This window comes from Dama dama, chromosome 21 (genome assembly GCF_033118175.1).
Source record: "Dama dama isolate Ldn47 chromosome 21, ASM3311817v1, whole genome shotgun sequence".
NCBI classification, from domain to species: Eukaryota; Metazoa; Chordata; class Mammalia; order Artiodactyla; family Cervidae; genus Dama; species Dama dama.
The window spans coordinates 45563370-45577454 of NC_083701.1; the positions used below are offsets into that span (position 1 = coordinate 45563370).

Consider the following 14085-nt stretch of genomic DNA (forward strand, 5'->3'; position numbering starts at 1 on the left):
TTTAACCACTGAATCACCAGGGAAACCCCATATAACCATAGCAGTGTATAAATGACTATTAGCTGTGGTTCTAATGAAACTTGATTTATAAAAACAGGTAACATGTGACCCACTCTTTATCACCCCTGAACTAGACCATGATATTCTTGCCTTTGTTGAGTGTACACTCCAATAGTCTGCATTTAATTTCTACAAGGTAGTTGTATTTTATGCAGAAGATATGTTCCTAAAGGCCTCATGTAATTCAAAACAAGAAAAGTTCAAAACTTAAAAGGTTAGGTTTAAAGTAAAAGACTCCTGAAGATGTTAAGATGTCAATGTAACCAGCAAATAGAAAAACTTACCCTGTAAGAGTCAAAACAAAGCAATTTAAAAAACACATTTTTAATAGTTCATTATTACTAATGATTGGTAACTATGGAATATAATTTCTAGATATTAAACATCCACAAGAAAACTAAATCATCTGTAGTTTTTTGATGAACTGATCATTCCTTTAATGCTGTAAAGACAGAATAGAAACTTGTCACCAATTTCAGAAATCTAAAGCTCTTAAGAACACCCCATCCCATACATCAAAACTACTGCAAACTCCATAGATAGTTTAAAGAAACAAGTCATTTAGAAATTTGGTGAATGCAGAAAATTGTTCATTTGGTATGCTATCTTTGGTGAATTGGCCATTTATTGCTTTGGTAGCTAGGCATGTTGACTTTTGGCAAAGGAACTTGGAAGAGATAAGCTTGGTTCTAGATACATGTCATGACTCAAAATGCTCTTTGGCTGAATGGTTGGATACATTATGATTATACGCATGTGGCCAAACTTGGACGTAGAATAGCATTAACTGTTTAAGTTAGAGGGCTTCTCAGATTTCTACATAGCATGGGAATTTCATTCATGGGAATTCTGTATAGAGAAAGTTGGAGTTCAGAAGTTGATTCAGTTCTGGACCTGCTTACAGTTTTCCCTTTAAATACTTATAAATTAATACTTATAAATTTTCATGCATATAGAAAAGTTGGAAGACTTGTCCAGTGAACACATACATGGCTTCAGTCAGTGCTCAGTCGTGTCCAACCCTTTGCGACCTCATGGACAGTAGCCCACCAGGCTCCTCTGTCCATGGGATTTCCAAGGCAAGAATACTGGAGCAAGTTGCCATTTCCTTCTCCAGGGGATCTTTCAGATACAGAAATTGAACACAAAGATGTCTCTGGTATCTCCTACATTGACAGGTGGATTCTTTACCACTAGTGCCACTTTAGGCCTGCACCTATATGGCTGGTGAGTTTCTAATAAGTGGAAGGCTTTCTGTTTCTAGAGTAGGTAAAAGAGTATCAACTCAGCTTTTTTTTTTTTTTTTTAGAACCACAGCTTTTCAGGAGTGATCAGAGACTAAACTGAACCATTTCTAGTTCTCCTTTGTGTTTCTTAGGAAAAGCCATGAAATATTCCTTAGCTCTAGGTGGTACACGCCGTTATACTTACTCATTCTCACTTTCAAAGAGTTAAAAAAAAAAAAAAGACAATGTTAGATTTCTTTAGTGTCATGGAATCACCATTGCCAAGCCTTACAGGAACTAAAATCAGCATCAGAAATTCTGGGTATGAACCCATGTGGCTGGATATTTTTCAGCATGTTGTTTAGAAACTGGAAAGCCTAGGATGCCCTTCTGATTTGGTAAGATTTATCTTTCCAGTGTTACAATTCCATTTAATTGCTACAGAATAAAAATTCAAGAGGTCTGTGTTACCCCAGCCCTGTCTCTTTCCACATGTCAGTGTAAAGTATCATATGGATCTCAGGAAGAATTTACTAGCTGCAAAGTAAAATGCCATCTTCCACACTGTAATTTCTTGAGTTCCTTTTCCTTCATGTGGAAAGGAATGATTGAGGGGGAAAAGAAATCATTTGACATCTCACCACAGAAGGAAAAATTAGTCTCCTCCAACTTCTTCAGTTTCTGTTTTTGTTTCATTCTACATCCTGTGTGCTTCTGGTCTGGTGAGGGATTATGATGTAAAAGGGAGTTATTTTCTTTTAGAAGATTCAGTCACCATTTAATAGTAATCACAAGTTTGGGAAAATTGAAGGGTTGGAAATACGCTACGTCTTTCTGGGTCGTCGGGTACCCTCTGATGAATGCTACAACCTACCCATCGTTGATTGTTTCGTTGGCCACTCCTGCCTGTAGGATAATAATACATTCTTGCCCTGTTGACCTCCAGCTGTTGTTCTGTTTTGGGCAATGAAATAGTGAGCTCAAATCACCTGTGTCACTTACCACGAAAAGCTTTAAGAGCCTTCGAATGGTTCCGTCATTGTCTTTGTCCCTTCTCACCGGAAGGTGGTAAGGGCTCCCTAGAGGCAAGCTGCCTGGGGTCCCTAGGAGATGTGGAGCACAGCCCTCAGTTGGCTGACAGTGAGCCTGTTGCGGAAAGCCATTGATACAGTGCTGGGGTCGTTTATAGTGCCAGTTCATGCTTCTCTGGTTCTAGAATGGAAATCACTGAAACGATCACCTGTGGAATTATGAGGGGAGGAGAAGGCTCTGGGCCAGTTGCGTTTAGAACAATGGATTTTTCAGACTACAATAATTGTTTTGAAAATCCTCTTCCCCCTTCCTGGATTCTCTTCAGATTAGTCCTTTGAGAAGCTTTACACTGAATCGCAAGCAGCTTATCCATCATTAATCAGAATAAAGCCTCCATGCGGGCCAGAGTTTGTTTTCAGTGATGCATCCCAAGTGTCTGCCACACAGTAGATGCTCACAGAATATTCAGTGAATGAAAGAACAATGTGATTTATTTCCAGTGGGTTTCTCTTTTGATTTTTTTTTTTTTAGTAAAGCATATGAGTCAGGATAATCACATTTCTGAACTTTGTTTATGTGCCTCTAATAGAAAATCAGATTCTGGTTAATAGGTTGAATATTTCTTTGTCTTAATAAATTGACACTGCAAGATTAAATGACCAGAGGTCATGACTTCAGTTTATTATAACCAAGGTGTCATCAATTACTTGAAATACTGCCTTTGCCTCTTTGAGGGGGAAAAGTTAACATGTAGTTTAAAAGAAAAAGTTGATTATGAACTAGTAGCTTTCCAAAATGTGAGATTCTGCTTGACTTCAGTATTCTGATAACTGAACTGGACCAGAAATGAGCCTTGTCACCATGTTGTATTCACTGCCTCTGTGAGCCCTGCCTGCTTTAAGGGTGAGGATATTTCCCTGGACTTAGCGCAGCACTCATTCACTTTCTCTGCTTTGTCATTGTCAGGCTGGGTTTAAGTAGCATTACTGTAAAATTGCCCACTGAGAAATTTCAACACGAAGAGGTTTTCTGATCTCTTTAAAATAAAACGGTTAAAAATAGACGTTGTGGGAACAGTTTTCCACATCAAGAACAAAATCTTGCAAAAATGTTTGAATGTATATCGGGGACCCAATTATGTTTTCTCACCTCTGCTTAGCCGTATTTGCGCTGTAGTGAGAACAAGGCTAGGTTTTACAGAATGTAGCCAGCGAGACCCTCCCAGTCCTGAAGAGGTCCTGTGTTGACTTGGCCACCACCTGCTTCCTCTCCCCTCACTGGGGCTTTGCTCGGATCAGTGGGTCAAACTTTGCAGCCCTACCTCGTAGTTCCTAGCTATTTCACTGACCTTCTCCTACGAGACCAGGAAGGCCAAGTTGGTTCAGCTACACTGGCCTCTGCTGATTGCAAATGGTGAAGTCTGCCCTGGGCAAAGGGGAAGTGACTCAAAGGAGACAAGGCACCAAAGAGACTCTGTAACTAAGATCCAGGGTCTTCTATTCACTGGGTCACTTGAGCTGGTTAAATCCTGCCTGTGCGACATGCCCAGGACCTTGGTTAGTTTGCGGCCCATTCAGAGCATCTATATATAGCAGAACAGCCTCCTGACCGGCCATGGCGTTTTCTTACTTCCGTGTTATCCTCTTTCCCACAGCTTAGGAGCTTCCTTCTCTGTGAATGTTTGCTTGTGACCTTCCTTTACAGCTTTTGTCTCTCTTCTTTATTGCTGTCATTCTAACACCTTAGAATGGTGCGAGGGACTTAATATGTGCTCAGTAAAGAGTTTTCGAATGAAGAATGAATGGCAAGCTGATAAAAGCATCTCCGGTATTCGTGATGACTAGTAATGGTTTAATTTTGTGGTGGTGTTTAGTGCTTTATGGCCTATTGGGTTCCGTATCAGGGAAGAGACTCAGAAAGTTCCAAACATTGCCTTTTACAATATAATATGACCCACACTCATCTTTATTGTTTGGGTAATTATTATTTACCCTGTGCCCTTACTTCTACTTAGCAGGTAGAAAAGTCTCTTCAAGAAATTGTCACTGGACCAAAGTTGGGTCTGCTTGACAATCTACTGGCCTCAGGTTGTGGTGAAGGAAAATGCAGTCTTCATTCCAGGGCACCAGCTGAGGAGTCCAGGGCATCTAGTCCGCAAAATACCTCAACTCCCCGATGGGTTTCAGGGAGGCATTTGGAAGGTGGCATGCTATGCAGCATGTTGGGTCTTAGTTCCCTGACCAGGGATCGAACACATGCCCCTGCAGTGGAAGCACAGAGTCCTAACCACTGGGGCATCCCAGGGAGGCATTTTTAAAGGCCAGGTGAGGGAAGGGCTTGCAGGGTATGTGACACTGGTGGTGGTTTTAGCATCTGTAAAACAACTTAGGAAGTGTGCATCATATATTGTTGTATAGATCTTTCAGTTCAGTTCAGTTCAGTCGCTCAGTCATGTCCGACTTTGTGACCCCATGAATCGCAGCACACCAGGCCTCCCGTCCATCACCAACTCCCGGAGTTTACTCAAACTCATGTCCATCGAGTTGGTGATGCCATCCAGCCATTTCATCCTCTGTCACCCCCTTCTCCTCCTGCCCCCAATCCCTTCCAGCATCAGGGTCTTTTCCAATGAGTCAACTCTTTGCATGAGGTGGCCAAAGTACTGGAGTTTCAGCTTCAACATCAGTCCTTCCAATGAACACCCAGGACTGATCTCCTTCAGGATGGACTGGTTGGATCTCCTTGCAGTCCAAGGGACTCTCAAGAGTCTTCTCCAACACCATAGTTCAAAAGCATCAACTCTTCGGCGCTCAGCTTTCTTCACAGTCCAACTCTCACATCCACACATGACCACTGGAAAAACCATAGTCTTGACTAGACGGGCTTTTGATGGCAAAGTAATGCCTCTGCTTTTTAATATGCTCCCTAGGTTGGTCATAATTCTCCTTCCAGGGAGTAAGTGTCTTTTAATTTCATGGCTGCAGTCACCATCTGCAGTGATTTTGGAGCCCCAAAAAATAAAGTCTGACACTGTTTCCACTGTTTCCCCATCTATTTGCCGTGAGGTGATGGGACCAGATGCCATGATCTTAGTTTTCTGAATGTTGAGCTTTAAGCCAACTTTTTCACACTCCTCTTTCACTTTCATCAAGAGGCTTTTTAGTTCCTCTTCACTTTCTGCCATAAGGGTGGTGTCATCTGCATATCTGACGTTGTTGATATTTCTCCCGGCAATCTTGATTCCAGCTTGTGCTTCCTCCAGCCCAGTGTGCTCATGATGTACTCTGCATATAAGTTAAATAAGCAGGGTGTCAATATACAGCCTTGAAGTACTCCTTTTCCTAGATCATTTAGAGGGGAGCTAAAGCAGAGGGAGGGGTCTGTCCAGGGAAGGCCCCCTAGGATCCTGCTCCATTGTTGTTGCTCAATTGCTTAGTTGTTGCCAACTCTTTGGGACCCCATGGACTGTGGCCCTCCAGGCTCCTTTGTCCATGGAATTTCCCAGGCAAGAATACTGGAGTTGGTTGCCATTTCTTACTCCAGGGAATCTTCCCGGACCAGGGATCCAACCCACATCTCCTGAGTCTCCTGCATTGACAGGCCGATTCTTTACCACTGTGCCACCAGGGAAGCCCCCTGCTCTGTTACAAACTAGCGAACAACCCAAAGTCTAGCAACCAAGAATGGAATGCCTTTCTCAGGATTCCCATTGGGCCATCTGTGTGTGGCATTTTTTAAAAGTATTTTTATAAGAATCCACTCCTAGCCTGTGGGTCCAGGGTCTCAAGTCTCTTCAGATGAACTTGAATGTTTCTGAGATACACTGCTCATTGCTGTTGCCTGTTTCTGTTGCAGACATCTCATTTCTCTTGTGTTCTTTTTGTACCCTCTTTCCACGTTTCCATGCACATGCTTATTCCTCCTGCTTTTGTCCCCATAATTCTGAGTGCCTGCTCAGTCATTCAGTTGTGTCCAACTCCTTGCAAACCTCTTGGACTGCAGCCCGACAGGCTCTTCTGTCCATGGGATTTTCTTGACAAGAATACTGGAGAGGGTTGCCATTTACTCCTCCAGGAGATCTTTCTAACCCAGGAATCTGCATTGGCAGGCAGATTCTTTACCACTGAGCCACCTGGGAACACCCCCTGTAATGCTGTCATTCTTTAAAATTCAAGTGTTACTTCCTCTGGATGTGCTCTCCCCACACCTAGGAAGTAGATGCTCCCCCACCTCATTGCACCTGATGTGCTCTGAGACTATTTCCAGTGTATAGTATTTATCACCTTCTATTGTTGCTATTTGATGAACAGGTAAATGGTTAAATTCTTAATGCCTCTAGGCCATGACAGGGCTTCCCTTGTGGCTCAGCTGGTAAAGAATCCACCTGCAATGCAGGAGACCTGGGTTCGATACCTGGGTTGGGTAGATCCCCTGGAGAAGAGAAAGGCTACCCATTCCAATATTCTGGCCTGGAGAATTCCATGGACTGTATAGTCCATAGGGTCGCAAAGAGTTGGACATGACTGAGCGACTTGCACTCACAGGCCATGGCAAAAATATTATTCATCTCCGCTGGTGGGCAGAGATGGCATAGTGCCTGGCATGAATAGGTGCTCAGAATATTTGTTGTGTGAATTTAATTGTTTACATTCTAAAGAAAGCTTCAGGTAGGTACTCACAGTCCTTGGCATCTCTTTTTACATGAGCCTATTATCCTTCTCACTGCCTGGAAGGTTTGAATTTGAGGCCAATTCAGCCTGCTATAGCAGAGCCCATGGCTATTGCCCACTTCTGTGTGGGAAGAAGGGCCAGAGGGCATTTGTTGAGCAGGAAACCTGGAATCCAGGGTCCTGGAATCCCATGTTTTCTCAATTTCCCATTATATTCTTCCCTGTCCTTTTTTTCCTGTCCCCCTCAACTTCTCTCCCCTAAAGGCAGGACTTGACAACTGATTATTTTGCTCACTTAAGCATCATGGAGATATAGCAAATAAAACGATGACCCTGGCAAGTCACTAGAACACAGTTGGAATATTGCCGAAAACAGTTATGCATGTGGAATTAGCAGTCAGGGCTCTGAAATCACAGCTGTTGCTTGAGAAGCAAGAGGCTGGAAGGGCCAGATACTGAGACTTCTTCCTCCTCCATCCCCTGACTCTAACTGTAATCATCCCAGGCAGTTGATTCGCAGCCTTATTAGCAAAGCACTGGGAAGAGACAGTGTCGCCATTCCTGTTGGCAAGTGTCTGTAGATGTCTCATGCATAAGAAACCTGACCAACATCTTAACAGGTTTTCTTCACCACCCCCCTCCCCCACAAGCTCCAGCTTAACATTTTTTCCCTCTAGCAGCTTCCATTTGTAGGAAGGAGAACAGCTGGCTGACCCAACTGTTGGATCTCCTACCAGACCATTGGAAAGAGGAAATTTAGGAAATAAAGCAATGTTAAAAATTGGGTAATGTAATTTTTAAAATGCAGCCACCTGAATATGTGATGTGAAACTCAGGGCCGATGGAGAAAGAATGTTTATTAGATTCTGTGATCAGCAGGAACCCACTGGGATGAGAGAATGTTTTTTCCTTTACCATTTAAGGCTAATTATAGAATACTGAATATGGTTCCCTGTTCTGTACAATGTGACCTTGTTGTTTATCCGTTCTGTATATAATAGTTTGCATCTACTAATCCCAAACTCCTTATAGAACCCTTCAACTCCACCCCCACAAGTCTGTTCTCCGTGAGTCCATTTATGTTTCATAGATAAATTCATTTGTGTCGTATTTTAGATTCCATTTATAAGTAATATCATATGGTATTTGTCTTTTTCTTTATGACTTACTTCACTAAATATGATAATCTCTAGGTCCACCCATGCAGCTGCAAATGACATTGGTTCGTTCTTTTTGATGACTGAGTGGTATTCCATTGTGTATATGTACTACACCTTCTTTATCCATTCATCTGTTGATGGTCATTTAGGTTGTTTTCGTGTCTGTCTTGTCTGTTGTATATGGTGCTGCAGTGAACATTGAGGGGCATGTGTGTTTTCAAATTTTAGTTTTCTTTGGATATATGCCCAGGAGTGGGATTGCTGGATCATATGGTAGCTCTATTTTTAGTTTTTTGCGGAACCTCCATATTGTTCTCCATAGTAACTGCACCAATTTACATTCTCAATAACAGTGTAGGAGGGTTCCCTTTTCAGAATGAAAAACTTTGTAAAGTTCATGTTGTCAGTGAAAGACTGTCTACATTTTTATGCACATGTGAGCAAGGGAGAAGATCAGTTGGTGGGATTGTATTAGATCTCATTTAGCTAATTGCCCAGGATAATTGGGGTATAAGGGTTAGGGTTTTTATTTTAAGGATGTAGTGGGAATTGCATTGAAAAATGAAATTGTCAAACAAACTTGACAGTATATATCCATTCATAATCATGCATTATTCAATAATCTACCCATTTTATACCTCTCCGCTCATTTCTATATTAAAAAGAACATTATTTTCACAAGCTAGACGGATTCATTATTTCCAAATTTATTTACCTAAATAAACTAATACCCAGGTTGAGCTTGATAGGGTGAGGAAGATTAAGATGTCTCATCAGAGGCGGACTCCTCTGAGGAGTTCTCCCAGGGCACTTGTAACCTTTTGTATGCCATGCGAACTGTCTTTCAGGATGGAGGAAGATTGTCCTGGTGTGTTATGTTTTGGTGGCATTCTGAGCCAGAAATGCAAACCAAAAATACCAAATGAATCTCTTTTGAGTACTGATGAGCTGTTATTTGTATGAATGTCCAAAATCACTCTGACCTACTGGTACATCTGTATATATCATCTTAGTTTCCTTTTTTTTACTAGTAAGAGAGATCAGTGTTGGTCTTAACTGTGTTTGCTATTTTTTCCAGTTCTGTAACTCTCAATTTCTGTGGAAATTACAGTTTTCCCTTCAAAAAGAGTTTTTCGTTCATAGATTACTCTTTTAGGGAACTATTTTGAACTAACCAACTGAAGTATTTCCTTGAAGAACTCTGAAACCCTCTCTCTTTAATTTCTCCCTCATTCTCATTGTGAAAAATTCAGAATCTGTTACATAAAATTCTGTCTTGGCTCCATCACTCCTAAACTGGACATACATATCCTTTTAGTTTTTTCTCTCTCTGCCTAGTACTTGATTTGCAGGTGCTTAGAGTTTGAGTAAACTCCGGGAGTTGGTGATGGACAGGGAGGCCTGGCGTGCTGCAATTCATGGGGTCGCAAAGAGTTGGACACGACTGAGCGACTGAACTGAACTGAGAGATTTAAAAAATTGAGTGAATAGAAGAATTTATAGTATAGAAGTTAGATACCAAACTGCATCTCATGATTCTACCATGTCTTTCTTTTCCATACTGCTAATACTAAAAATAATTATCCTTCAACTAAAAAACCAATAACAACAGCAAACCCACCCAGCTTCTCTTATAATGCTGCACAATTAGCAGCAGCTATCCAAACATCTCATGGTAAACATATTAAAATCCACACCCTGTGCTTTTAGGTAACAAAATGTGCATTACTTCATTTTATAAATTAGGTAATCCTGGTAACATTTGATAGTGTTATTCTCAATTCTTATCTGTAGCTATACAGTCATTGAGCTGAATAAAATGTTGCAATGTAGCAATTAAGAATACCCTTTTTTCTTTTTTAATCCACAAATTTGGCAAATTACAACTTGTTTGTCTAAGTAAACAATGTTACCTGCTGTGGCTGCCTTGTTATAGAACAGAGTTCTGCATGCAAATTATCAACAGTTAGTAATTCCCAGTATGACAGTGGCTATGTTTCCTATAACTTAGACCTCCTTTCTCCCACTAAATCAGGAAAACAGATTAAGATAAACACATTATCCATATTGGGATAGCTCAGTTGGTAAAGAATCTGCCTGCAATGCAGGAGACCCTGGTTCGATTCCTGGGTCTGGAGGATCCGCTGGAGAAGGGATAGGCTACCTACTCCAGTATTCTTGGGCTTCCCTTGTGGCTCAGCTGGTAAAGAATCCACCTGCAATGCAGGAGACCTGGGTTTGATCCCTGAGTTGGGAAGATCCCCTGGAGAAGGGAAAGTACCTGCTCCAGTATTCTGGCCTGGGAAATTCCATGGACTGTATGGTCCATGGGGTCGCAAAGAGTCGGACATGACTGAGTGACTTTCGCTTTCACTATTATCCATATATCCTTTTTCACCAATTTCTCAGCCCCAGGCAACTCTGCCCATCCCAGCCCTACCCTAGGGGAGATGGTGGAAGGACACCCTCTGCTCTCTCAATTGCAGTTAACAATGTTTCACCAAAGTGTATCCACCTCATCAGGATAGCCTGTTGGTGTGCTCTGTGGTTTAGTTGTGTCTGATTCTTTGCCACCCCATGGACTGTAGCCTGCCAGGCTCCTCTGTCCATGGGATTTTCCAGGCAAGAATACTGGAGTGGGTTGCCATTCTGTTCTCCAAAGGATCTTTCTGACACAGGGACCAATCCGTATCTCTTGCATCTCCTGCGTTGGCGGGCGGATTCTGTACAGTTGAGCCACCTGGGAGACTCTAGTCAGGATGGAGGCAGTGCCAACTCATTTTCTCATTAAAGGTTAGAAATTTGTCTGGACCAGACTGAGTATGCATAGTCATTGCTGCATTGGGGTAAACTGTGGTATTTCAGGGAGGTCCTGCTCTTGTGTACTGCATATGGTTCACTGTCAGATAATTTAACACCCAAGAAAATCTCCCTTGAATAAATTAGAATATATTTGCAAATTAATTGGTTAATTAGATTTTAGATATCTCTGGGGGACTGCCCTAAAACAGATGTGTGCAGAAGCCCCTCATAGAGCCAGGGATGAGGGCTTCGTATCTAGCTTTCTGAAGGAAGAACTCTCCTGTTGCTTGATCCTCTCCTCAGCCCCAGAGCATTTCATCATGTGCATTTATACAGAAAGCAGTAGAACTGCGTTCCTGCCTTGGAGTTAATTGTTATAGGGACATACTCAGAAGGGCCCCTTCTCTGCAAATAACTGTACTGTAAAATAAAGCACTATTAGAGTTGATGCTTTCTTGATTATGTCAGGAAACCATATGGGGATCCAGTTATAACTATAGGAAGACAAGCTAGGGGATACTTTTAAATACTTCTGTAAGACACAAGCAGTGCCTGTGAAAATACCCCGTTAAAAAAGCCAGAACTTGAGCTCAGGCCTTAAAGTTTGAAAGCAACCAGTATTTACTTGTCTGTTTCTCTTTTTGACTCTGTTGCTTTACCCTTTTGTAGGATGGAAACTCAATTGGCAGTACCTTAAATACTACCTAACATTAATACTAGCTTGAGTTTTTAAATTGGATCATTCAAGTAGATTCCATGTTGTTCCTTTTTTACTTTTTTTTTTAGTAATATAAATGAAGCTTGTGTAGTGGACCCACTGGGTCCTAAGGTGGATGCTGGAGACAAAAGAGAATGACCTGGTCCCTGCTTTCAGTGACTGTGTGCTGCTTTGTGCAATGGTGAAATGGGTTTGTATCTCTTCTAGTACTTGCAATGGGAAGAGGCAGCCCACTCTGGAGCAGCTTGCATGACAGGAGGATAAAAAGGTCCAGTTAAAGACAGATTACAGATGAGTCATGTGTCCATAGCTATGAACTCACTATTGGCAGAACCACTGTTTGGAAGCTGGTGGACTGTTGGGCAAGGTGCTAAAATTTGGAAACAAATGGTGTAATCAGGATGGAAATATCAACATCAGGCATCTTCTTCTTTTCTGTATTTGATGCCCACTTGTTACAATGATTGTCAACTCCCAGAGGACACCTGTGTGTCACCTATATCTCAAAGAGTCCCCAGCAAAGAACAGACTGACAGCAAATGTTGACTGTGAGTAGATGCACCAATGAAGCAGATGTTCAAACAAAAGAGCCACACCTGGAGAATCAGAAGGGAAGATTGGGGATCCAAGGTGGCTTTTTTTGGGTGGTGGGGGGGAGGCAGGGAGACATGCCACATAGCTTGTGGGATCTTAGTTCTCTGACCAAGGATCAAACCCAGGCCCTCAGCAGTGAAAGCTCCGAGTCTTAACCACTGGACTGCCAGGAAATTCTCCAAGATGGATTTTTTAATGACTGTGCATTTCATTTTACCCTGAGATTCGAGGGATATGTTGTATTAAAACAACAAATTTCTTCACTTTTAGTTTTGCTTACATATTTAGAAAAGTGAACTGTCACAGAAATAACTGATGAATAGTGGGTCCTCTTTAAACCAAGTTTTTTTTTTTTCATTTTCTAAACCTGATTTTTTTTTTTTTTAAGTAAGAGACAAAGTCTTAAAATGAAAGTATGATGTTCTCTTTTGAAATCAGTACTGTTTCCAGCTTGGGGGCCATTGCTTCTTGTAATAGGGGTGACAGTGTCACCTCATATGATTTCCTTGTGTTATATTTCATGATGAATTGGTTTTTCCCCTAAATCTTAAAAAATTAGTTCATAGTCTAAAGGATTATTATATTTGATTTTTTTTTCAGAATGATGTTATTAAAAGTACTATTCACCTATCACAACCATATTTCAAGGAGAAAATATATTTAGTATGAGGGAAAATGAATCTTTATGACAAAGTAATTTAAACTCTACCTTCCTTTTGCAAATGGAATCCATTAAAATATAGTTTAATCAAATAGGATTATTTTAAATCAGAAACCTATATACCGGTATTTATATTCAACATTGAAATAGAGATGCCATAAAATGAAATGTTATTTTAAAAATGGAGTTTGTTCTTGCTACACTGTTCTTCAGTAACAGCCCGTATTTCCAGGGAAGGGTGGGAAGAAATTTACTAGGTTTGTTTGATTTTAATTTCCAGGCACGGTTTTTGAGGGGGAGGTAGATGTTTTGGAGGGTTCCGATCATTTTTGGTAATTGACTTTGTCATATACTTGAGAGCCTCTGCTCCAGAACCTGAATGGTCCTTTAGCCAACCCTGACTCAAGAGATGAGCTTACAGCTCATCCTTCCAGTCCTCTGGGTCACAGAGACAAACTGCTGTTTATGAGCAAGAGCCAGCTCTTCACCCGTTGGTGTTTCTGTACAGATACTACAGATTGGCAGGTTGCCTTCCTTTCGTATAGTTCTTCCCCCTTGGATGTGGAAGCAGGCTTCAACAGGTTAATCAGGGTTCACGGAGCTGATGGGAGGATCTGGGCCTGGAGAGATGCCTTTCCCCTTGGAGGGGAGTGGATGCTAGGTGGGGGCCTGTAGTTGCCGACAGGAAGTCCAGCCAGCCAGGCAGCACTAACACAGAGTTGTGCACAGAGTGAGGTTTCTGGCAAGCACTTGTCACTCAGGACGTCCGAGGGCCCCAGGGCAGCTGAGTGGAGGAAGCCTGGGAGCTAACCTGTCCGCAGAGCTTTAGTGCAGTCTGACACTGGCATCAGGCTATGCTTCTTGGGCTAGGATTTTGGCAGGACTAAAATTTGCCCTGAAAACGTGTTTTTATTGTAACACATCAGCTGGTAGTGAGAACGCATGAAAGGGACTATATGGTTTCTTCCTGCCTGGATTGCATAGACTGTCAACACTGGTTACAAGCACCTGACCAGAGGAAGCAGCCATATTGGCTTAAATGGCTCCCAAAGTGAAAGTGAAAATATTAGTTGCTCAGTCGTGTCAGATTCTTTGTGACTCCTGGACTGTAGCCCACCAGGCTCCTCTGTCCATAGAATTCTCTAGGCAAGAATACTGGAGT

At 41.8% G+C, this 14085-nt stretch overlaps 1 protein-coding gene across 1 annotated transcript in view; it reads left to right on the forward strand.

The window, feature by feature from the left end:
* The window catches only part of EXT1 (exostosin glycosyltransferase 1), a 310887-nt gene that overhangs the window by 230077 nt on the left and 66725 nt on the right, over window positions 1–14085 (forward strand). The gene's annotated exons all lie outside the window — the stretch shown is intronic.